Source organism: Maniola jurtina, chromosome 5, assembly GCF_905333055.1.
Source record: "Maniola jurtina chromosome 5, ilManJurt1.1, whole genome shotgun sequence".
Taxonomy (NCBI): Eukaryota; Metazoa; Arthropoda; class Insecta; order Lepidoptera; family Nymphalidae; genus Maniola; species Maniola jurtina.
In genome coordinates, this window is record NC_060033.1 from 218,299 (window position 1) to 245,390 (window position 27,092).

Here is a 27,092-nt window from a genome sequence, read left to right on the forward strand (position 1 = left end):
GCTGAGTTAGCGCCGCGCCCCGTGTTTGCTCGTCGTGCACCGCGCGCTGACGATGCGTGCTGGGGGAGTGAGGTCCAAGGCATAGGAAACTGGAAATAATGCCTCAACGTTTTTAAGACATCATCACCATCAACCCATCACCGGCTTACTAGTGAGCACTAGTCTCCTTTCATACTGAGAAGGGCTTAGCTATTGTCTACCATGCCAGCCAAGTGCGGATTGGCAGTCATACCTATGCTGCCTCAAAATGTTGTAAGACTCAATATCAATAATATACTGATACTTTTGTTGGAAACAATGAGGTAGTTTTATGAAACCGTGTTAGAGTCACTTCCAACAGACAAATATTTTGAATAGAATTTTTCAACACAGCAACGCTGCGTGAGTTTCTTGCTGGTTCTTTTCGGTAATGCAAGCTCCGAACCTACGCGTTTTTTTAAGTATATTTATTCAATGGATAGCCTATAGGACCTATAGTACTTAGCGTATTTTTTTATTGTGTTGGCTTGCGCTTGATGACAATTAGGCTTAAAAAGACAATCATGAGTTCTAAGTTGGAGCGTGCTTGCCTAGAAGATGCTTGCTCAATCGTGCTTTGAAGGTATTTAAGTTATACGTGGCAGAAAATACAGACGCTGGAAGGGCATTTTACACCTTAGCGGTTCGTATCAGAAACGAGTATTAGAATGAAGTAGATTAGAGGTCGACCACATAAGAATGCCAACGTTCACGGTTTCTCGCAGTTCTGTGATACGGTTGGCCTCAGAATTCGAGTAGCAATTCCGCGAAATTATTGTATGACCCTTTTCTATAAACACGTCATACACACCTAACGCATGTGCACGCGAATACGGTCAATAAGCTACTAAGCGACTTACGGCCTTTGACTTACATAGAATGGTAAATGAGGAACAATAGCAATGCCCGCTTTCCGCTACATCGCATGCTGTCATTACCGCTCCCGCTCATGACTTGTCGCATAGGTACTGAGCGCGTATGACGCAAATGAACTGGACAAACAGTCGGTTCACGGTAGCTAACTGTTGCCACCTCGTATAGCTAGCTACTCGCTCAGCTCTAACCTCGTCTGGGGGAAACTAGACGCCACAGAGTGCACTACATCAGAGAAAGTTTACTACTTGCAAACTTAGCTAGCTATCATCACTACCATAATATAAATGCGAAAGTGTGTTTGTTTATTGGTTTGTTCTTCAAGTACATCGCAATGGAGCAACGGAATGAAGTGATTTTGAGAATTCCGTACCTCAAAAGGAAATCAATTTTATAGGATCGCTTTGTTGTCTGTCTGTATGTCTGTCTGTCTGTCTGTCATGTCTGTCAAGAAACTCTATAAGCTACTTCCTGTTGACCTAGAATCATGTGACAGGTAGGTAGGTATTATAACACAAGTAGGTAAGTAAAGAAATTGTGAATATAATAAATATTACATTGGTCAAAATGTTATCATTTTTCGGGATGAAAAGTAGCTAATGTGTTCAGACAGCGTACCTACCTATAAGCTATCTCCAATCTGTATTTCAGCCATCTCGTTTTATAATTACATGACTTTATCATAGGAAACCTTTCTTTTATGCTTACTAGATGATACCCACGACATCCACTTAGATTTAGGTTTTTACAATTTTTTATTTTTTATTTATACACTAGCGCTTGACTGTAAGTGTGGAAACTGTATTTTCCGGGATAAAATTTTACTCTAGGGTATAACAGTTGTTCTCGGATAGCACCGAGAGTAAAAAAATAAATTAAATAACACCGCCGTCGATGAAATTAGGCCTAAGAAGTACTTATGCTTATGAACTTCCTACAAGACCAAATATCTGAAGGCAGCTCGCAGGCTGTGGCGGCCGCTATCGCGAGCCGTGGTTCAGTACATAGCGCGTTATTGGCGCTCAGCGGCCCGAATCGCTCGATACATAAGCGCGCACGCGTACACGCCCCGCGACCGCCAGTGATGTCATACGTTTCATCGATACTGAACTATTCATCGATATTAATTAACTGCCTTGTATGTTTAGCGGTTAGTGTGTTCGATTCCAGGTCACGGGGTTCTGGGTTCGAATCCCAGATCGAGCCAAAAAATGTTGAATCTTTCTTGTTAAGAAATTGTCAATACCTACTAGCCCGGAGTTAGAAAGTTGGCGGTGTTTCACCCCCGGGCCTTAGGAAGCCGTCGGTCTTGCGCCAACCGATCTCTCTCCAGTCGTGTCAGATTTCCGTCCCATCGGGCTACGAGAGTGAGGGAATAGAAGTTGCACCTGTGTTTACGCACACAATTCTGCACTACAATATTTCCCGCGCAGTCGGCTAATACCTATGGGATTTGGCCGCCGTGACCGAAATTCGGTCAAGCGGACATTATTATTTAACAATTTATCGAACAATCCACCACCCCCCATGGCCTAACCAACCTCGCAGTTAGGTATACCTACTCGCTCTTGGCGTGTTTCCCCGGGGTGCCTTCTTGACTCCCTAAAAATTGTTTTTTTTTTTTTTCTCTCTTCCGTATCCATATTGTACTACCAAGTAATAATTTGTACTTGGTGATAAAATCGATTTATGAAAGTATTTTTCACTGCGAGAAAACAACCTTTAAAATTTCACCTACCTAAGTTATATTTTTATAGATATTGTTATTCATAATTTTATTTATAGTTTTCAAATAGGCCGTTAAAATCGATAACTTTTTATCGATATCCTCCGCACCGCGCGCCGCCAGCCCTACGCACAGTTTCCGGTTCGCCGGAACCGTGGCACCCTTCGCATAGCTACCTTTCACATACAGCCTGCTATTACCGTTCGCCGATATAACATGCCCGCAACACACATACCTACTGATAACTCGCCTGTAATTATCGAATAATGAAATACCACACGCCATACTGTTATGCATTAGCCTGTAAGGGGTGGTAGGCTTTTATTTACCTACTGAATTTAACATTTTAATGGTTCTTTTCTTCATTTAAAGATTGGATTAGAATGGATGGATAAGTAAATAATCTACAATTCCATGTGGCGTGTCAAAGGAAGAAGTCTCTTGTAGGAAACAAGAGAGCTAGGTCGTCCTGCAGGGGATGCCTATTAGTTCAAAATGATGATGATGAATCTACAAGTAGGTAGAAAACAAACGTAATCAAATATACAAATAAGTCCATATTATACAAAGTTGGTGTGTTAGTAACAATAATTCCTTATAGTTATGATAGTACACAGTAGGTACACAGTAAGTAAAGTGGGCTACCGTGGCAAGTCTAGTCGCCCGGTGGCCACAGCTAAGTATCCAGTGCTATGTTATTGGGCAGCCTATTCTATCCCTTATTGAACCCAGAATGTTAAGAATTAAACTAGGAAACCTAGAATGTTAAGATAAATGGAAAGCAGAAAACCAACAAAGCTTTGATATCAATTTAAGAGCTTTGACATCAAGTTTTGATATCAATTTAAATGGTAATGAAATCGTCCCAGCGTCAAGTTCCCACTTTCTGCGAGTCGACTCAAAGACGTTCCAGACATTGCATTCAATTTGACGACAAGTTGGAGCCCCGGGCTAACGAAGTTACAGGAATGCGGCTTTATTGTTGTGTACAAGTTGTAACCAAGTTAGCTGGTGCGTTTAATTGAAATTCGCAGGTTAAAGAAAAGTGTAAGTTAATTAGTGTAAGAAAACGTCATTAAAGGGCTACTTGATCCTCTGATATTATAGTGCCAAAGTGTGTTTGTTTGTTAGTTTGTCCTTCAATCACGCTGCAACGGAGCAACAATTGGGGTGATTTTTTGCACGGATATAGTTAAAGATCTAAGTAGATAGTAAGAAACTGATAACTGAAGATATAAACTAAGAAACTGACTAACATGTTGACATGCTTACAGCTCAAACCGCTGTCTCTAGAAATATAAGTGTAAGTTTTCTCTATAGCCTCTATTATAGGTCTACTAGAGCAACCCTGCGCTATACCTAAGTACATTATATTATGAAAAATTCATTAAACCATAAAATAGACCTAAAATCCTTTACTTACTTTAACCCTGCCTCATCATAATCAACCCATCACCGGCTCATTACAGAGCACGGCTCTCCCCACAAAACGAGAAGGGTTTCGCAATAGTCTACCACGCTGGCTCAATGCGGATTAACGGACTTCGCACACTATTGACAACACCTCAGGCATGCAGGTTTCCGCACGATGTTAATTCCTTCACCATTAAAGCAAGAGATATTTAATTGCTTTAAACGCAAGTTAGAGGTGCGTGCCCGGAATCGAATGAAATCCCGAATAAAAGTCCATGTAGGTATAGATACTTCTAATGCTCATGTTAGTGTAATATAATGGGGTTTCAGCCAAATAACACCAACAACACCATCGTACCATTAGCCAACAATGCGTCGCGTCGCGGCGAGTGACGGCGACAAGCAAAAAGAATTAAACCTCCCCCGAGACTCGAGCGCTGTGGTGGGTAGAGATGCTGCATCTGTCACTAGCGCGGGTAAGATGAGATCCGTCTTGGTGTCCTAGTTTTCCATATCGCTACCCATATTTCACTATTATAAATGCGAAAGTGTGTTTGTGTATTGGTTTGTCTTTCAATCACGTCGCAACGGAGCAACGGAACGACATGACTCTTTGCATGGGCATAGTTAAAGACCTGAAAATTGACATAGGGTACTTTTTATCCCTAAAAATCATAGAGTTCCAACGGGATTTTTAAAAACCTAAATCCACGCGGATGAAATCTAGTATATAGAGGTTACAAATAAGAGCGAAGTCTGATCTAGACAAACTTTTTGTTAGGTGAATAAAGAAGTCTTTTTTCTTAATAAAGAAAATAAATGTCTGTACCTATAACAATTTAAGTATTATTTGAAAGTGTCTCAAATGTACCTACTACCAAGCTCTAGGAATCGTGAAGTAGAAAATTATGTTGGTTTCTATAGTTTAATTTTTATTGTATAGCTATAATAAGTTATTTTTGTGGCGCTGAATCTAAAAAAAACCCTCTGTATATTTTTTCAGTTAATAAATATACAAATAAAAAAACAAAAATAAAAAATATGATATTTTTTTTCACCCTTCTTGTTTATAGACAACAATTTATTCATAATAACTATAAAAACCCGATTTAGCGCGCCCCCGCGTTTTAATTATCCGTCCCCCACATTACCCGCCCTATCATATTGACTTTTAAATCTGTAGGCTCACGCCGCGGGGGGAGGGGGAGGGGGAGGGGGGGGGGCAGCGGCAGTTATTATCAGTGGATTAGACGCTCAATTAGTTTGCACGCGTTATTTCGTGTATGTTTGTATGCGTAATCCGATGAATATTTGGTGAGGTCGATTTGAACCCTGTTTTTTTGTGATACTTTTAGGGGTTCGATTATTATTTGGATCTGATGCCCGCGAATCCACTCGTACGGATTGAGGTAACACTAACTTGAGGAAACTAAAAGCACCCGATTTTAGACATAGCCTAGATTAGTCAATCAGTCAGTCACCTTTTCTTTTTCCCTTACCAAATTTAGTTTTTTTTACACGAACCATTAATCTCTCGCCTCTCTCTAAAGCGGGAATCATGAAGTACCTATACCTACTTAGTTTATTTGTAGTTAGCAGAGGTCATCAAATTAACGACAACAAATTATTCTATCAAGGCAAGATTATCTCAAATGAAAGCGAGAAAAGTAATGGTCAATTCCTGCACCTCATTGGCTTAACCACCTGGGAATAGAATCGGTGTCTTCGAGTCCACCCCATGCTACCGAAATTAACTTGGACCACTAACTAGCTTTTTGACTACGCGGCAACGATATGACGAGATCCACGACAACGATACGACAAGATCCAATTGATAAAACTAGATGACGCTCGCGATTTCATCCAGGTGAATTTAGGTTTGCTAAAAATCCCGCGGGAACTTGTTTAACCGGGATCAAAAACCAGCCTAATGTCACAATTTCAGTAATGTGTACGTCTCCAGCATGCAAATTATCTCTGTACCAAATAGATGATGTCCGCTACTTTGTCCATGTGCATTCAAGTTTTTTTAATCTTGTAGGATTGTACTCTTTAATTTCCCGGAACCAAAAATAAGCGACATCCTTCCCCGGGATGTAAAATATATCTCTATAGTCAAAATCGGTTAAACGCATGGACCTCGAATGCCAGCAGACACACAGACACACTTTTGTATTTATAATATTAGAATTAAAATATTAATATTGTATGGATTACAATAGTTTGTATACAATTAGTGCTCTACATTTTTTCACGGATTTTTTTACTAAGGAGTTCATCAGAAATATTGTATAAACTCGATTTAATGCACTGCATGTTTTGAGTTTTGGCACAATGTTTAAAGTGTGATGCATGCAGTAATCGGACGGTGTAAAACTGGCCACAGCACGTCGATATTGCAAACGGCACAGGATAATGGTAAATCAAGGCTAAGCCGGAGGGTAGAGGCGAGGGTAAGGCCGCTACAGCACCACAACCCTGGGCTTATGGAGAAAAGTGGTTATGGCGCCTTTACTGCGAGGAATCGGCTTTTATTAACATTTGCTTTTTATAACGCTATCAAAGATATTGCTGTTTTGTTTTGACGGCCGCGGCGCCCTAACGTTGCTACAGTAGTTATTTAGCTACATTTTTACTGAATTTTATAACCTTACTGATCGAGTTAAGTAGTTGTGAAGTTAGAATTGGTTTAGTACGGATAAAACCGATCTATGCTAAGTAATAAGTAGTAAGTACTAAGTGGTGTTTTTTTGGTTTTTTGATTAAAAAAAAATAAAAATAACAAAATTAAATAGTGAAAAATTTCGTAATCTACGCAGATCTATTACTTTGATTGGAATACATGAACAAAAACCTACGGACTGTACCAGGAGACCTACTGCTGGACAAAGATCGACTTCTACACGCTACGGTTTTGCGCCGCCGCCATTATCGGCTCGCTGTGACTCATTTTTATTTATTTATTTATTTATGTACCGCCCACAGAGTTACACATTTAGATTAAATACATGTTGTTCCTTAAATTCTAGGGCTCTTATGCAACTCCACTTACGGGCAGTCACAGCATACATTAACATAAACATAAGTCGTACAGTAAAATATAAAATATAATATATATATATTTGAAGTCGTCTGCCCGTCTGTATTGCGAAGCTGAAGTGGAAATGAGCAGGGCATATAATTTGAAAAACTAATAGACGTTCGGGAAAAGCGCAGCGTTAAAAGACCCCACTAGTACCTAGGTGGTGGACATCAAACTAGGGAGCGCTGGATGGCGGCGGCACGAGACCATAGAGTGCGGAACTCTACAAGAGATCTATATCCGGCAGTGGACGTCTAGTGGTCTATAATGATGATGATAATTTACTATAAGTCTTATTATGAAAGTAGATTATATAATTTATATAATCTACTTTCATAATAATCAAAATTTAGCTCTACACATGATTCAATGAATGATAAAGGCATGATAGCTGTCCAGTTATCGATAACACCTGTCAATCGATATCTGGGTGCGGTAACCAGGTGCTGTACGCTACTTTGATTTGTTTCAACCCCTACGGTTCATATCTAAGTATATCCATACGAGGGCGATTATTGCTAATCACAATTAAATAGCTACGAAAATTAAATTACAGTTTAATTTAAAAACACTTTATATTTATTTTGTTGCTCCTTGGATGTTTTCTATTCTTGATTTTTTTCTGTATAAACGCAATTGTTTTCTGTTTTACGCATATAGAAAAAGCAGACAGACAGGCACAATTTCGCGTTTATAATAATAGTGATGTATAAACTGCGGAACCATAGCTCTTTCTAGCTCACATCATGTGCAAGTAGTTATATACATTTGTGCAAACAAATCCTCTCTAGTCAACTAAGCCGAGAAAATTAGAAAGAGAAGTAAGAAAGGCGAAAGCATACTGTATACCTATTTGATCGAGTCTGTACTCTATTTTGTAGTACAAATAGGTGCGGGGAGTGAGCAATATGTCAGCGTGGTGTATGACATTAGCGCAGCATTACCGGCATTAGCTGACCGCGGTAAGTTATAGGCTAATAAATCTTGATGCAGCGCGCCGACGCTAATGCTCCCTAATGCTGCGCAGAGACGCGGCCGTGTCGATGACTTTAAAGTATAACTAAGTATATTAATTTAGTCAATAATATTTCTATCTGTTTACCAAACTGATGGTTGGTTAAGAACTATCTAGTTCTATGACACTAAGCCATCTGTTTTGTGCGGTCGGCCTCAGAATTCGAGTAGCAATTCCGCGAATTATTGCATCAAAAACCTGTCGCAATTATGACCATTTTCTATAAACATTCCACTGACCTAACGCATGTCCATAACGTGCCACGCGAATCTAGTTCTAGCCCTTTTTAGCCTGAAAATTATAGTTAAATCAAAAATCCAAACATCATGACATTTAACGAGCCTACTACGTCTACAGAAGTACGAATACGTCTACAGGAAACCATTCATTCATGATCAACCCATTTCCGCACCACTACTGAGTACGGTCTTCCTCACGATGTTTTCCTTCACCGTTAAAGCAAGTGATATTTAATTGCTTAAAACCTACATAACTGAAAAGTTAGTGGTGCGTGCCCGGGATCAAACCCCCGACCTCCGATTAGGAGGCGGACGTTCTAACCACTAGGCTATCACAGCTTTTAATCATTAGGTAAATCGCAATTATTTGTATGATATCGATATTGCCGCGGCGACATCACTAGCGGTATATCTTTTTAATAATGAAAGGATTTGGTAAACAAAGTGCGAGCGGGTCGCGAGGGAGCGGCGCCATTTTTTATTTATTTTTATTTGAAACAGCACTTGTGAATTTAAAACGAATGAATAATGAGTTGCGACGGCTTTACCGATGGATGACTGCTACACGTGGAAAATGGAAATATTTATTTAGTTAGTTTTTAAAATAACCTCAGTGTATTGACGAATAAGCAGAAACAATAAGTTGAATATATAGTTTATTATTTATCTATTTTGTCACAAAAAATCCTAAGTTGGTAATATAAATGATTATTGATTTTAACATTTGGGCCTACAATTAACAGGGCTCTCTCCGTCACTTACTCCATACAATCGTAGTTCCAATTTCATTTGAATAATAAGCAACCAAAGTCCGGATATTAGTTTCTAGAATATGTCTGCAAAATTTCATGGATTTTGGTTTCTTAATATTCAAATGAAATTGGAACTACGTTTGTATGGAGCGAGTTACGGAGAGACCCCTCTTAAGAAATACGTGATTGGCGATTGTTAGAAATTCCATCTTGAATGGACTCAATTTAAAGAAAAATAAAAAGATTGTATGTTTGAATGGAAGCCTGTAACTTTTCAAGTTATACCTATTCGTGAAAATTATTATTTGGACTAAAAAATTAAGTAATAAGTAAGTGTTTCAGAATTTTTAAGAATTCCACCCGCCACTCATTTTCAAAAATTCCATTCAAGCAAAGCCACCCAGAGTGGGTAATCTGGTTTAGTTATGTGATGTAATCTAAATATTAGGTATATAAAAGGAAAGGTGACTAACTAACTGACTAATCTATCAACTCCACATCATCGCACAGCTCGAACTAGGTACTGGACGGATCGAGCTGTTTGGCATGCATGACGTAGACATCTGCTAAAAAGGATTTTGAAAATTCAACCCCTAAGGAAAAATAGGGGTTTGAAATTCGTGTAGTAAACGCGGACAAAGTCGCGGGCAAAAGCAAGTAAATATAGGTATAATCGATGATGAACATCATCGATGTGTTCCCAATGAGTCTCACGTCATGACTCACGCGTTATAATGCCACACACAGACAAACAATAAAGGCGCCTTCACACACCCATTCGCGCTGGGATTAATTGAGGCAGAACAGTAGCCAATTGTCCAAAACCCGGACTCGATCGAGCCACACAAGAGTGGAGGTAGTGTTGTCTATGTACGTGGTATTGTTGTGCCCAGCGGGACGTCCCGATTTTTTTTTTGTTCTGTATGTTGGACAGATCGATCTCTTTGTAGTACCTAGGACCATATTACGTACTAGAACCAATAAAAATGGTTTCCCCAACAAAAATTTTTGCCGGATGCAACTCGTTTTTAGGATTCCTTACTTGAATGATGCCAACGGGATCCTATTTCTAAGCCTCCGCTGTCCGTCTGTCTGTCAGCGGGCTAAATCTCGTCAATCATAATAGATAAAGAGTTGAAATTTTCACAGAATTTTTAATTCTATTGCCACTATTACAACAAGTAATAAACATTACAAATGCCATGAAAATTGAAACAAATAAATAGTAATTTTTTGTACGTTGGCAGTTGACACGGCTCTCTTTGTGTGCGAGTCAAACTCGAACTTGACTGGTTTTTTGATGTTTCAGGTTCAATGTTGTACTAATTTTGACAGCTTTGTTAAACATATTTTGATTATATTTTATCAGCTGTAAGTAATTATATATAACTAACTAACTATACCTACCTATAACTAACTATAACTAATTTAACTATATCAACCTAATTGAAAGAGAATTACAGAGCAGGTCCGAATAGTAATTTGTGAGATGTTTCCTCAATCGTAATTCAGACAAGATCAGATAGATTTACCTATCTGATAAAACTTTTTGACTGAATCATTCCACGTCCCGATATTTCAATTCCGTCCCGCTCAGCTTGCGTCTGCTCCGCCATCACTAACATCAGAACACTACTTCGCGCCCAACTGCGAGATTCTTGTAGTTTTTACTGTTTATGTTTATAGTATAGTATAGGTACACGTACAGCAGCCTTTGTGGCTACTTTTTAAGCTCAGAGGTGTAATGTGGACTTGTATTTGCTGAGACTCTGGTTTTTATCTCGTTTTTGAGTTTACAAGGTCTGATAGAATCTCCGTTGAGATCACCGAAGTATATGTAAGTTGGAAGCATTAAGAGCCACTGCTTTCAAGAGTATATAGCTCGATATACAGGTCCAAACGCGTGGATAAAGGTTATTTAGTACCTAATCAAATATATTTAAATTTAGTTTTCCAGGATTGAAATTTTGGTGAAAAAATATTGAAATGGTGGTGAAATGGTCACATACCTAGCTCGAAAAACCGATAGACTCTGGTGTTTGAAGGTGCTGGAATGGGGACTTCACACCGGATGGAAGACAACCCCCCCTACTAGATGGACGGACGACATCCGCAAGCAAGTGGCATGAGCCGCTGGATTTAAGCGGTGCAAGGCTGTGGAGTATGAGAATCACTACAAGAGACCTATTTCCAGCAGTGGACATCTATCAGTTGACTATGTTTTTTTATTACAAGTTAGCTTTTGACTGCAATCTCACGTGGTGGTAAGTGATGATGCAGACTGAGATACAAGCGGGTTAACCTGGAAGGGCTATGACAGTTTTCATTAAACCTAGTATAGGTTTGTTTTTGGTTTGTACACGGCATCGTACAGGAACGCTAAATCGCTTGGCGGCACAGCTTTGCCAGTAGGGTGGTAACTAGCTACGACCGAAGCCACCCCCAGACCAGACCAAAGATTTAGAAATTGTACAATAAAATTCCAAAACCCTGCCGTGGTGATGAATTTAAAAAATTAGTTCGTTTACAACGCAATAGAAGCACATTCGTTATAACTAGTAGATATAAGTTTATTTTCCATGATTTTGTAAGACCGTGTCCGTATTTGCGAAGTGTTAGTCCGCTTCCACACTATTTGCCCGCCGCGCGCCGGCATTAACTAAATAGCCGCCGCCGGTCGAGCAAACAGACGGACATGGGAACAGTATAAATAAGGCTAATGCACAGATTTCCCGGAACCCAAGACCTGTGGAGACGAGGCCTTCACACCGCATCACGCTACTTTTTACCCGACTACGGCAAAGCCAAAAGGAAGGACTATAATGATTTTAGCAGTCTATGTATGTATGTAATTGTACAGTCAAAGGCGCACATGCGTTAGGTGTATATGGCGTGTTTATAGAAAAACGTCATAAGTGCGACAGCTTTTTAATGCAATAGTTTCGCGGAATCGCTACTCGAATTCTGAGGCGGACCGTCGGTAGGTATGTTGTATTTATGTGTGTTCCACCGTTGCGCCTAAACTACTGAGCCGATTTTGATGGATGAGGGGTCAATCGCTTCGTTATTATAGTCCGGGGGACATAGGCTACATTTTATACGAAAAAAATCGACGGATTTTACATTAGAATAGAGTAGAATAGAATAGATTTTTATTCAAATAAACTTTTACAAGTGCTTTTGAATCGTCAAATAATTTACCACTGGTTCGTTACCATTACCACAGTACCATTGGTTTGGAGCCTTTCCTACCGAGAAGAACCTACCTGTGGAAGTCCCTACAAGAGAGCTAAGTCCAGCACTGTACGTCTAACCGTTGATCAAAGTCATAGTCATTTATTCAAATTGGGTACTATTGTACATATCTGATTGTCAAACAATGATGTAGTGGTGATAAGCCTCGATAGCTCAACGGTTGAGGCGCGGACTGAATTCCGAAAGGTCGGCGGTTCAAACCCCACCCGTTGTACCCACGTCCTACCCCGTGTATATTGCCGTACCCACTCCTGGCACAAGCTTTATTGGAGGGGAAATGGGAGGGTTTTTTTAAAAATTCTTTTATATATAAAAAAATACGTTAAATTAAAACTAAAGCTATGAATGCTCCAAGCGCGCCCAAGTCTGAGAAGAGCCCATCAACAAACTCAGCCGGGTATTCCTTTAATGATTATAATGATAATGATGATCTGAGCATTATTGTGTATTGGGTAATAAACAGACATCTAATCATATACTCATTGAAATTCTAGCAGCAGTCATTATGGTAAATAATATTGATCAATAGTTATCGGCAGCAGTGCCCGGTAGCACAAAGGAACCAATATTACCGTCGTAATCGTAAACATGGAGTTAACGCGTCTTAGCGATGTGCCGGCAACTTTCACGGATTACAAATCATCTTATAACGTGACACACTGCTGCGAAGATGGGGCGATATTACAGCATCGCGCCAACATTTACGATGTTACTACAAAATGGTATTTTATATTATTTTGACAACTAATTTAACGCTCGCTTCGTTCGCGTGGAATTCGTTTTTTTGAAAATCCCGCGGAAACTCTTTTATTTTCCGGGGTGAAATGTGTCTTATGTCGCCCTGCAGGTCTTTAACTATATCTATGCAAAAAATACGTTGTTGTTCCGACATGCAGTATAGGATATTGATAGAATCCTTATATCATCGCGAGTGATACTGACTATAACTTTTTTTTGAAGATAATTCAATTTGGCGGCTGTACGGTTCTGGCCTTAGCTTCACTTTTTTTTAATATCAATCAATTTCAGTTAAATCTAAATGAACGGATTTTAGCTACATATCGAAAAACTATATTCTCGACAAATAGATTCAGAAAATATGGAAAAAAGGCAAAAATAGATTTGGAAAAGATGTAAAAAGAGGTAATAAAACTTGTTAATCCGTTTTCCTAGAGCTCTTCAAAGTTGTCCGACCATTTCACCAGTGTGTCGGCGTGTTAACGAAATACAAATATTGGTGCGCGTACGACACAAATTAAGACTAATTCCAAACGCAAAGCATAGTTTATCTGGAGACTAAGTGCTTCTACAAAGTTGCCATTAGCAGAATACTGCGCTTTTTATACCGTTCCTCGATTGACAGTCACAGTGGATTGTATTGCTTATTACCGGTTATTGTTATTTATATTCTTCAATTTGCATCACTGAGTTTTTCTTTTTTTTATCAGAAATTTGGGTTAGGATGTTATTGGTTATTCTTTTAACAAACACTTTCTTTTAATAAAACCCTTTGCCACCCCTAACTATGAAATTTAGGTTTAAAAATATAGCTAAGAATCAAAGGAGTTTGTTCCACCTAAATGGAAATGGACTTTAACTGGTTAAAGTCAATTTGGTACATTCTAGACTGGTGACTCGTTCAAGCGAGATTTCACAATAATCATACGTGGAATGCTTTGGTTGAATTTAGTATATTTTACATGATATGAATGTTAAAACATCACACAGTTTTGGTTAAACAGTAATTTAGGCAACCTATTTCAAGAACCTAACGTGTCTGGATTGTTTTTGAATAGAGCTCAAATGTGATATGTAGGTTGCTTACGCGTTGAACTAGAACAAAAGGTGATGCAAAATTATGTAAGTTAGATTAAGAAATCTTTAAGATAATAGCTTATAAGATTTGATTATAATTACTGTTAGTTCGTAAGAGGAGTCGATCATAAGCCTGCACCAAATAAAGACATCTACTACAACGCCGTTGTCTATCATTTAATACCAACCAATAAGTTTAATATTTTATGGTGACCCTACCAGGATTCGAACCTGGAATCTTCTGATCCGCATACATCCATCATACATCTAGTTGTAAGTTGTACCTACTAATAATTTGAAAACTATTGATGTGATTTTCTATCAACAAGCGTGAGTTTTAAAAGAATTCTACACGTTACAAGTTACGGGCGACTACTTGTTGACTCAAACGCGAAGGTTGCTGCAGGTAGGCCTTCTACCTCAGCTCGTGAAATGTATCAATGTAGTGCAACTTTTGTTCGGAGCGTGCGAAGTGGGGGTCGCGCAAGGTAATGCTGTGGGGCCGCCGTTTTATTTTTTATGCATTTCTTGTAAACTTAATATTCAGCGGATGTCAGATGTAACGGTTTGTTAACCCCCGACCCAGAAAGAGGGGTGTTATAAGTTTGACGTGTGTATCTGTGTATCTGTGTGTCTGTGTATCTGTGTATCTGTCTGTGGCATCGTAGCGCCTAAACGAATGAACCGATTTTAATTTAGTTTTTTTTGTTTGAAAGGTGGCTTGATCGAGAGTGTTCTTAGCTGTAATCCAAAAAAATTGGTTCAGCCGCTTAAGAGTTATCAGCTCTTTTCTAGTTTTCTTGTAGAAAAGAAGGTTACATAACCGTTAGGTTCATAATATTATGTCAATTGACAAATGTCAAGCTGTCAAGATGGACGTTGCCTAGATATACATAATTATTTATTTGAAAATGATTTGTCGGGGGTGTTGAAAATTTTTAATTTACACTTGTATTTGGATCGACTGACATGGGTCAACGTTTGTAGAATGTGACTATTGTGATCTTTTGTATTCTTTTAGGGCTTTGGAAGTTGAAATTTTGGCAAAAACGCTTGATACCATTAAAATAGTTAATCGTGTTTACTAACTGCCTGATCACGGGTCACATTTCAAATTATTGTTAATACAAGAAAGGAAAGTATACTATGAATATAAAGATAACAACAGTAGCTAAGCTAAAAAGGTGTCTGATATGAAGAGTTCACATATATAAACCAATGAAAAAAAGTAGTACATATTGTAACCATTACGCCCAATTGAAATAAAACTAAAGGCCAGCAGGATTTCATTTTTGAAAATTAGTTTCATTTTGAGATTTCATATGATAAAACCAGAGGTTATTATCATATAACGTGATAGCTAAAAAATTGAGTTAGAGGAAACTGTGGGCGCCCATGGACAGACAGGACAATGGACCGACGATATTAAAGACACTGATGGGAAGAGCTGGATGAGGAAGACTGAGGACTGGGTCTGGTGGCGCTTTTTAGGGAAGGTCTATGTCCAACAGTGGACATCCACAGGCTTAAGATGATGATGAACCTGCGCACACAAGCACGGTTTTGAGCACTGACCTGCACTCTGCTCTCCGTGAGTCCGATGCGCATGGCGATCTCCTCCCTCATGAAGATGTCGGGGTAGTGCGTCTTGGTGAAGCACCGCTCCAGCTCGTTCAGTTGCGCCGGGGTGAACCTGCGCAAACACGCATGGTTTTGAGCACTGACCTGCACCCTGCTCTCCGTGAGTCCGATGCGCATGGCGATCTCCTCCCTCATGAAGATGTCGGGGTAGTGCGTCTTGGTGAAGCACCGCTCCAGCTCGTTCAGTTGCGCCGGGGTGAACCTGCGCAAACACGCATGGTTTTGAGCACTGACCTGCACCCTGCTCTCCGTGAGTCCGATGCGCATGGCGATTTCCTCCCTCATGAAGATGTCGGGGTAGTGCGTCTTGGTGAAGCACCGCTCCAGCTCGTTCAGTTGCGCCGGGGTGAACCTGCGCAAACACGCATGGTTTTGAGCACTGACCTGCACCCTGCTCTCCGTGAGTCCGATGCGCATGGCGATCTCCTCCCTCATGAAGATGTCGGGGTAGTGCGTCTTGGTGAAGCACCGCTCCAGCTCGTTCAGTTGCGCCGGGGTGAACCTGCGCAAACACGCATGGTTTTGAGCACTGACCTGCACCCTGCTCTCCGTGAGTCCGATGCGCATGGCGATCCCCTCCCTCATGAAGATGTCGGGGTAGTGCGTCTTGGTGAAGCACCGCTCCAGCTCGTTCAGTTGCGCCGGGGTGAACCTGCGCAAACACGCATGGTTTTGAGCACTGACCTGCACCCTGCTCTCCGTGAGTCCGATGCGCATGGCGATCTCCTCCCTCATGAAGATGTCGGGGTAGTGCGTCTTGGTGAAGCACCGCTCCAGCTCGTTCAGTTGCGCCGGGGTGAACCTGCGCAAACACGCATGGTTTTGAGCACTGACCTGCACCCTGCTCTCCGTGAGTCCGATGCGCATGGCGATCTCCTCCCTCATGAAGATGTCGGGGTAGTGCGTCTTGGTGAAGCACCGCTCCAGCTCGTTCAGTTGCGCCGGGGTGAACCTGCGCAAACACGCATGGTTTTGAGCACTGACCTGCACCCTGCTCTCCGTGAGTCCGATGCGCATGGCGATCTCCTCCCTCATGAAGATGTCGGGGTAGTGCGTCTTGGTGAAGCACCGCTCCAGCTCGTTCAGTTGCGCCGGGGTGAACCTGCGCACACAAGCACGGTTTTGAGCACTGACCTGCACCCTGCTCTCCGTGAGTCCGATGCGCATGGCGATCTCCTCCCTCATGAAGATGTCGGGGTAGTGCGTCTTGGTGAAGCACCGCTCCAGCTCGTTCAGTTGCGCCGGGGTGAACCTGCGCAAACACGCACGGTTTTGAGCACTGACCTGCACCCTGCTCTCCGTGAGTCCGATGCGCATGGCGATCTCCTCCCTCATGAAGATGTCGGGGTAGTGCGTCTTGGTGAAGCACCGCTCCAGCTCGTTCAGTTGCGCCGGGGTGAACCTGCGCAAACACGCACGGTTTTGAGCACTGACCTGCACCCTGCTCTCCGTGAGTCCGATGCGCATGGCGATCTCCTCCCTCATGAAGATGTCGGGGTAGTGCGTCTTGGTGAAGCACCGCTCCAGCTCGTTCAGTTGCGCCGGGGTGAACCTGCGCAAACACGCACGGTTTTGAGCACTGACCTGCACCCTGCTCTCCGTGAGTCCGATGCGCATGGCGATCTCCTCCCTCATGAAGATGTCGGGGTAGTGCGTCTTGGTGAAGCACCGCTCCAGCTCGTTCAGTTGCGCCGGGGTGAACCTGCGCAAACACGCACGGTTTTGAGCACTGACCTGCACCCTGCTCTCCGTGAGTCCGATGCGCATGGCGATCTCCTCCCTCATGAAGATGTCGGGGTAGTGCGTCTTGGTGAAGCACCGCTCCAGCTCGTTCAGTTGCGCCGGGGTGAACCTGCGCAAACACGCATGGTTTTGAGCACTGACCTGCACCCTGCTCTCCGTGAGTCCGATGCGCATGGCGATCCCCTCCCTCATGAAGATGTCGGGGTAGTGCGTCTTGGTGAAGCACCGCTCCAGCTCGTTCAGTTGCGCCGGGATGAACCTGCGCAAACACGCATGGTTTTGAGCACTGACCTGCACCCTGCTCTCCGTGAGTCCGATGCGCATGGCGATCTCCTCCCTCATGAAGATGTCGGGGTAGTGCGTCTTGGTGAAGCACCGCTCCAGCTCGTTCAGTTGCGCCGGGGTGAACCTGCGCAAACACGCATGGTTTTGAGCACTGACCTGCACCCTGCTCTCCGTGAGTCCGATGCGCATGGCGATCCCCTCCCTCATGAAGATGTCGGGGTAGTGCGTCTTGGTGAAGCACCGCTCCAGCTCGTTCAGTTGCGCCGGGATGAACCTGCGCAAACACGCATGGTTTTGAGCACTGACCTGCACCCTGCTCTCCGTGAGTCCGATGCGCATGGCGATCTCCTCCCTCATGAAGATGTCGGGGTAGTGCGTCTTGGTGAAGCACCGCTCCAGCTCGTTCAGTTGCACCGGGGTGAACCTGCGCAAACACGCACGGTTTTGAGCACTGACCTGCACCCTGCTCTCCGTGAGTCCGATGCGCATGGCGATCTCCTCCCTCATGAAGATGTCGGGGTAGTGCGTCTTGGTGAAGCACCACTCCAGCTCGTTCAGTTGCGCCGGGGTGAACCTGCGCAAACACGCATGGTTTTGAGCACTGACTTGCACCCTGCTCTCCGTGAGTCCGATGCGCATGGCGATCCCCTCCCTCATGAAGATGTCGGGGTAGTGCGTCTTGGTGAAGCACCGCTCCAGCTCGTTCAGTTGCGCCGGGATGAACCTGCGCAAACACGCATGGTTTTGAGCACTGACCTGCACCCTGCTCTCCGTGAGTCCGATGCGCATGGCGATCTCCTCCCTCATGAAGATGTCGGGGTAGTGCGTCTTGGTGAAGCACCGCTCCAGCTCGTTCAGTTGCGCCGGGGTGAACCTGCGCAAACACGCACGGTTTTGAGCACTGACCTGCACCCTGCTCTCCGTGAGTCCGATGCGCATGGCGATCTCCTCCCTCATGAAGATGTCGGGGTAGTGCGTCTTGGTGAAGCACCGCTCCAGCTCGTTCAGTTGCGCCGGGGTGAACCTGCGCAAACACGCATGGTTTTGAGCACTGACCTGCACCCTGCTCTCCGTGAGTCCGATGCGCATGGCGATCCCCTCCCTCATGAAGATGTCGGGGTAGTGCGTCTTGGTGAAGCACCGCTCCAGCTCGTTCAGTTGCGCCGGGATGAACCTGCGCAAACACGCATGGTTTTGAGCACTGACCTGCACCCTGCTCTCCGTGAGTCCGATGCGCATGGCGATCTCCTCCCTCATGAAGATGTCGGGGTAGTGCGTCTTGGTGAAGCACCGCTCCAGCTCGTTCAGTTGCGCCGGGGTGAACCTGCGCAAACACGCATGGTTTTGAGCACTGACCTGCACCCTGCTCTCCGTGAGTCCGATGCGCATGGCGATCTCCTCCCTCATGAAGATGTCGGGGTAGTGCGTCTTGGTGAAGCACCGCTCCAGCTCGTTCAGTTGCGCCGGGGTGAACCTGCGCAAACACGCATGGTTTTGAGCACTGACCTGCACCCTGCTCTCCGTGAGTCCGATGCGCATGGCGATCTCCTCCCTCATGAAGATGTCGGGGTAGTGCGTCTTGGTGAAGCACCGCTCCAGCTCGTTCAGTTGCGCCGGGGTGAACCTGCGCAAACACGCACGGTTTTGAGCACTGACCTGCACCCTGCTCTCCGTGAGTCCGATGCGCATGGCGATCTCCTCCCTCATGAAGATGTCGGGGTAGTGCGTCTTGGTGAAGCACCGCTCCAGCTCGTTCAGTTGCGCCGGGGTGAACCTGCGCAAACACGCACGGTTTTGAGCACTGACCTGCACCCTGCTCTCCGTGAGTCCGATGCGCATGGCGATCTCCTCCCTCATGAAGATGTCGGGGTAGTGCGTCTTGGTGAAGCACCGCTCCAGCTCGTTCAGTTGCGCCGGGGTGAACCTGCGCAAACACGCACGGTTTTGAGCACTGACCTGCCCCCTGCTCTCCGTGAGTCCGATGCGCATGGCGATCTCCTCCCTCATGAAGATGTCGGGGTAGTGCGTCTTGGTGAAGCACCGCTCCAGCTCGTTCAGTTGCGCCGGGGTGAACCTGCGCAAACACGCACGGTTTTGAGCACTGACCTGCACCCTGCTCTCCGTGAGTCCGATGCGCATGGCGATCTCCTCCCTCATGAAGATGTCGGGGTAGTGCGTCTTGGTGAAGCACCGCTCCAGCTCGTTCAGTTGCGCCGGGGTGAACCTGCGCAAACACGCACGGTTTTGAGCACTGACCTGCACCCTGCTCTCCGTGAGTCCGATGCGCATGGCGATCTCCTCCCTCATGAAGATGTCGGGGTAGTGCGTCTTGGTGAAGCACCGCTCCAGCTCGTTCAGTTGCGCCGGGGTGAACCTGCGCAAACACGCACGGTTTTGAGCACTGACCTGCACCCTGCTCTCCGTGAGTCCGATGCGCATGGCGATCTCCTCCCTCATGAAGATGTCGGGGTAGTGCGTCTTGGTGAAGCACCGCTCCAGCTCGTTCAGTTGCGCCGGGGTGAACCTGCGCAAGCACACACTGTTCTGAACTCTAACTTAACTGTTACTTCTAGTTTTTGTTGGAATAAAGATTAAGGAGCTCTTGTGGATTGAATCTTTCATGTGTATTTCGAATTAACGTAAGTTGGGGTAACTTACGTTAATTCTAAATACTGTTAAAACAAATAGCGGTACCAAACTTTGAGAGCAATCGTTATGCTAATAATAATATTTTGATTGGTTGATACATCTGTACTTATTTCAAGAGTAGAATACATTCAGCTATAATTTGGTTTGGTATACAGTACTAACTTTAGAAGATCGTTGGAGTAAGTTTTGTTCTAGCAGATTAACCTTAACACGTTTAAGGGACTTGGTTTCACAATTAAACTGTGCGGGGCAAAAAAATCCTGACACAACGGATGGTCAAAGTATACCAGAAACCCAGGTGGTGAGAATGAAATTTCTTTCAAACAACTCGGAACTATCCCCATTATAAAGGTGTATAGAATACGTAAATAGAGCTGACATCCCTGTAGTGCTCAAGGCTTTTCTATGAGCTGGTTATTTTTGGATGTTGAGAAGTCAGATCGATTTGACTCCGATCAGATGGAATGGGAGGAATGGCAGGTACCTCGTCCGATGCCTCTTCTGCTTGGCGGGCTTGTCGCTGTCGGAGGCGGAGGAAGACATGCTGACCGGCACCGACATGTGCCCGCCGTGCTGCTGGTGGATGCCGCCTGCAACACAAGCGCTGCTTGAGCAACACTACAGGTATAACGCATAACTGAGTGGGCTCCTGCGGTAGTGGAGCGGTGCGGGAGGGGACCGTTGTCACAAGTTGATGAATCGTTTGTGGGAATGAGTGTAATATTTTATAATAAAATTCCACAATCAATTTTAGACTTGCCTTTACACAAGTTTAAAAAATCTATTAAAAGTATGCTCCTGAAAAAAGCTTATTATACAATCGAAGATTATGTAAATGACAAAAAAGCTTGGATTTGATGCGCTCCAGCAATACACGGCGCTGCAATTGCTTGTATACAGTATGGCATATTATTGTAAATTGTACATTTGAAAAGAGCAACCGCCGAGTTTCTTGCTGGTTCTTCTCGGTAGGAACAGCATTCCGAACCAGTGGTAGATTATTTTGACGATTCAAAAGCACTTGTAAAAGTTTAATTGAATAAAAATAATTTGAATTTGAATTTGAATTACTGAGCTCTCGCGTCACGTCATCACACCCCTCCCGCACCGCTCCACTACCGCAGGAACCTACTCAGTTATGCGTTATGCCTGGAGTTAGATTATCATGAGACTTGTCAGCTGTCATGTAACTACCTGTACTATGCACTAGAAGGGTCATTCCGAAAAAAAAATGTTAGCGGACTGCAACTCATCGTTGCTAACCCAACAACTGCCCAACAATGTTTGTCCTCCAACACTACGCTTTCCAGTGCAAGGTCGTCATTATAGTAGATACCCCTACGTCTATCGTGTTTTCGAATTATGTGCCCTGCCCATTGCCCCTTCAGCTTCGCATACCCGTATGTCGGTTACTTTGATGGCCAGTTCCATATTAAAATTGGCAGTTTCATAGAACATGATTTTTGTTTAATAGGTCCTTCCGTACAAAGAGCCTCAAGCTCTTATTTCTTTAGTATCTAATTTAGTTCAATGCAGTCAGACGTATAGAACTTAAAGAATTCTAAGCTGTGACCTGCGCGTGTTAGAAATTCGGGTCACATGGGCCTATTTTGGCTTCTCTCAGATCTATTTAGTTCTACAAAGTTTTATAAGTAATTAAGTATAATACTCCCGAAACTCCAAAATAAAATATATCTTAAAAGCGGTTGTAGCCCAGTGGTTGAGACGTCAGGCTGCTAGTCGAGGGAGCCACGATACAATCTCAGGCTCTAACTTTTCATAACTATGTTCGTTTTAAACAACTGAGTTATAGGTAAGTGGGTATCCAGTTCTTTAACGGTAAAGGAAAACATCGTGAGGAAATCGGCATGCCTAAGAGTACATAATGATTTAAAAGGTATGTGAAATCTGCCAATCCATACGGGGTGTTGATAATGGTAAGTTTGTATTCTAGGCACATATTTCACTATGACCGCTCAACCGTGGTTGCAATAGTGAATGTACCGATAAGCGTTCGTGCATTTGTAACGTAACCCGTGTCGTGAGTGTAACTGAGCCCCATGCACACTATAACAATATGTACTCACATAAACATAACCAAACAGTCTTAGTGAAATAGATCACCTTTACCTTGCAGATGGTCGGCTCGGATGCTGTGCGCGAGAAGGCGCGCTCCGGGCGCATGGTGCCGTTCCACATTCGGCTTGAGCTCTAGCTCGAGCTTGCTGTCGCCGCACTCTTTGTGACCTGCCGACAACAAAAACACTAAGGCATATGCTGAGACGCAGGTGATGCAGCACGGCAGAGTACAGATTTAATAGGGCAGAGACAGAAGCTGCGTGGGTGTCATAAATGACACAGACTCGTCCAGAATTAGTAAAATTCATGCGTCAACGTGTACACGTCGCGCAGACATCGGTGCCAGCACTACAACGCGACGCAGAGCAACACAGACACATATCTGCGCCGTAGCATACACAGCTCTCAGTACCCAATATCAGTCGGTAAACTCTGCTCTATGGCTAGAAGAGGAAAGAAGACCAAAACAAAATAAGTAATCCTTCTCCTAAAGAAAAGACATCTGTTTATGCATATTTTTAAGATAGGTATGAAGTTGAGCTTATGATAGACTAGCTTATGCCCGCGACTTCATCCGCGTGGACTTAAAAAAATTTCAAACCCCTATCTTACCTTTGGGGTATAGAAAAAGCAAAGAAATAGATCAACGCCAATTTAAATGATTTTAAATTAAAGTACGGTGTGCGTCAAGGAGGGCTGATTCTCCGGACCTCTTGAACCTTTATGTTAAAACGATCTGATTGAAAAACTTAGAAGTACTAAAGTTGGCTGTCATAAGCTCAACCAGTAGATATGTTTACACGATATGCATTAATAAATTTAACTGTGCTGAGATCTGATGTATGAGCTTTTTAAATTTAATAAAGGGACCTTAAATTAAGAAAAAATAAAAATTACAATAGAAAAATATACAAGTACCAGGTAAGTACACCCAATGCCTTACAGCGTGTAAAATTGTTCTTCCGAGAAGAACCAGAAAGAAACTCGATGGTTGAGATTAGGTAGGCTTACAAAATAGTGTAAGTATAGCTAGGCAAATGATAAGGAAGACAAATGAATACCAACAAAGAAAACAGTAGAATAATAATTTACTGTCGTTATCACAACACCCTCGCAACTCGGCGGGATCACCCCGGCTCGTAAACAGGGGTTAACGGGATCGAATCCCGTAAAAATAAGCTTTCACTGCCTATTGCTTCTAATTTTATTCCTCACTTAGATTCATCCATACTAATATTATAAATGCGAAAGTGTGTCTGTCTGTCCGTCTGCTACCTTTTCACGGCCCTAGTGGCCCTAGGAAATTTGGTACAGGGTTAGCTTATATCCCGGGGGCGGACATAGGCTATTTTTTACCACGGAAATTTTTACCATTTTTTTACCATTTTTTTTATCAGGTCTAGAATCTAGACACTTGAGATTATCCATGTATAGTTTCTCCCTGTTTCTTAACGTGGGCCCCTAAGAAAGAGCATTTTGAGAATTTCTAATTGGATCCTTAAAAACCAAAATCCACGCGGACGGCATATTATTGTAAACTGTACATTTGAAAAGACCGCCGAGTTTCTTGCTGGTTCTTCTCGGTAGGAACAGCATTCCGAACCAGTGGTAGATTATTTTGACGATTCAAAAGCACTTGTAAAAGTTTAATTGAATAAAAATAATTTGAATTTGAATTTGAATTTGACGACGACGCGGGCACCATCTAAGAAAAATCGGTCAAGTCCGAGTCGGACTTGTGCAATAAGAGTTCTGTACCATCGTACCTACACAAGAAATTACACTCTTTAATTTTTTTCACGCTTTATATTTAACTAGCCGATGCCCGCGACTTCGTTCGCGTGGATGTAGGTTTTTTAAAATTCCCGTGGGAACTCTTTGATTTTCCGGGATAAAAAGTAGCCTATGTGCTAATCCAGGGTATAATCTATCTCCATTCTAAATTTCAGCCCAATCCGACCAGTAGTTTTTGCGTGAAGGAGTAACAAACATACACACACACACACACACACACACACACATACAAACTTTCGCCTTTATAATATTAGTGTGATTACACTTTTGAATTAATTTTGCGTGGCGGTCTTTGTTGTTATAGCGGCAACAGAAACACACTGTGAAAATTTCAACTCTCTACCTATTATGGTTCATGATATACAGGCTATTGACAAACGGACGGAAAGCGGAAAGCGTTTACAACCTGCGGGTACGGAACCCCCTAAAAAGCTAATTAGTAAGGGAGTACCTACTTGCTTCTTGCCTAGATCTAGAATGTCGTAGAGTGAAGAGGAACTCTAGCAACCTTAAATGATAGGGTTGCCCCTATGTTTTATTATTTTCAGTTCTATCATAGTAATCATTAAGTAGATTGTAATAATCATCAAGTACCTACTAAGGGACAAAAAAATTGCGGTCTACGAATACCTGCATGGTGCCTGTTTTAAACAAATAGGTAATTATTATTTATTAAAAATAATAATTATTTGTTTAAAACAGGTTGTAATTGTACTTAATTAGAATAACCCACTCAAAGCACTCTCCTCAAAGATTTTTTCGCGGTTTAAGATAGTAGTTAAGTAAGTAAGCACTTAGGTACCTTAGGCGAGTACCTACCTAACAGAAATAGTATCTAGATTCTAGGCCTATACCTATGTAGGTATATTATCTTTACATTTTAAAATAATTATTCGATTAGATAGATAAGTACTGCACTAGGTAGGTATTGCACCTATATCTACCTAATTTTTAAAATATTTTGTTTTAATTACTTAATAACAATTTTTGTAGTACTTAGGTAGTAATAAAAACATCAAAGCACCCACCTCCTAAAGCTGTCGCCGTGAGGTTATTAAGCATGGCCTTAAAAGGCCAACCCTGGCCACCCCCTATGCCGACATCGTCGTCTCCACTCCTTCACAAAACATTTAAAAATTTTCGAACACAGTTTACAAAAAAAAACACTGAAAAAAGCACTATTTATTGTTAATTTCCGTATCCGGTCACGAAGGGCAAACTCTCATTTTTGTTTCTGTCTTTTTTAACGGTCCTCAAAAAAACGGATCACTCGCGGCCACAAAATGTCAAAATACCGTTAAAATCCCGCCTTAATACAAAATAATTATCACTTTATTACTCCCAATTAGTTTTAATTACGGCCGCGCTCAACTTATTTACACACTTAATTTTTGTTATAAAATTAATATAACCCGTTTAGTATCAATTTGTATAAATTTGCAGTTTGATTGGTTCGCCCTTACAATGATCGTTTAATGTGGAAACTCGGCGTCGACTGCTACAAAAACAGATAGTGCTCACATTGTTGTCGAGACAGCCCTGGAGACGAACTACTGAAACGTACACCCGTCTCTTTTCCTCTCCAGCGAGTTCCATAAACGCACATCGCGATATTCCAGCTCGGATCAGTAATGGATGTTAACATTTTGTTTACGGGCGATTTGAACAAACGAATAATCTATTATTTCATTCGTGCGCGTATTATTGATACGACGCTTTCGACTATCTCCAATATTCAACGCGTCTAACCGTCTCTTTCCACCTCGTACCCTGGGTCGGGTTCGCTAGTATGTGTATCTCTGTTACACCCACACGAGAGGTTTGTCGAGTGAGAGGGTTTCGACCAGTCAGAGCTCGGGAAAATCACTTCCCTCTTCAGGGCTGGCGCGCGCGAGCTATTGAAACATACGTATAGCGAAGGCGGTCTCTTTTGTAATGGAAAAAACAAATACCATACGACATAGCCAGCTATAGGTAGTATAGCGCGGCGAAGGCTTTGAGGGTAAAGAGTGCTTCGGAAATATTTCAGGGCACGCTTTGAGTGGGGTTTCTTGTAACGTTACGTTTCGGACGTCGCTGAATAAGGAATGTTTCGGATAATTGTATTTTTTTATTTGAATGTTCTCTCTTTGGTGTTTGTTAGTTAAGTACCTACGTTCGTTGGAATTTCTGGATGTGTTTATTATTGTTTGATTGTGAATTTAGAAATTTATCTTGCATGTCTCTAAGTACTAAAACAAACTCTACCTAATATTCTAATTCCGCTTTGACAGGTTAGATAGAGGCTTTACAAAGAACTATATGATGACTATATGTAACTACTATCTGGATCGTAAAAGATAAACTAAATATTTGAATTTAGAATTTATTCATTTAAGTACGAACTTACCTGAGTAATATAGTTACGAGGTGGTATTTGTAATTCTAAACGTTAGGTAGGTAAGTACCTACACACACTTAAACTTCAATGGAACAAAGTTAGAGCTCTACATTTTCAAAATCCAATCTTATGAGTTATGTTATGTTCTCACCTTAGATTAAGGATTGGTCTCCGCTACGTCCAACCGCACTGGAGACCAATTCTTAATCTAAGGTTTTCACTATGAAAATATACCTAAGTACCTAAATATAATTTAGGTTTATCAGCATGTTGCCAGGTATGAAAATAACTCCCAATTTATAGCCATGTCAACCTAAAGAAAACACAATAAGT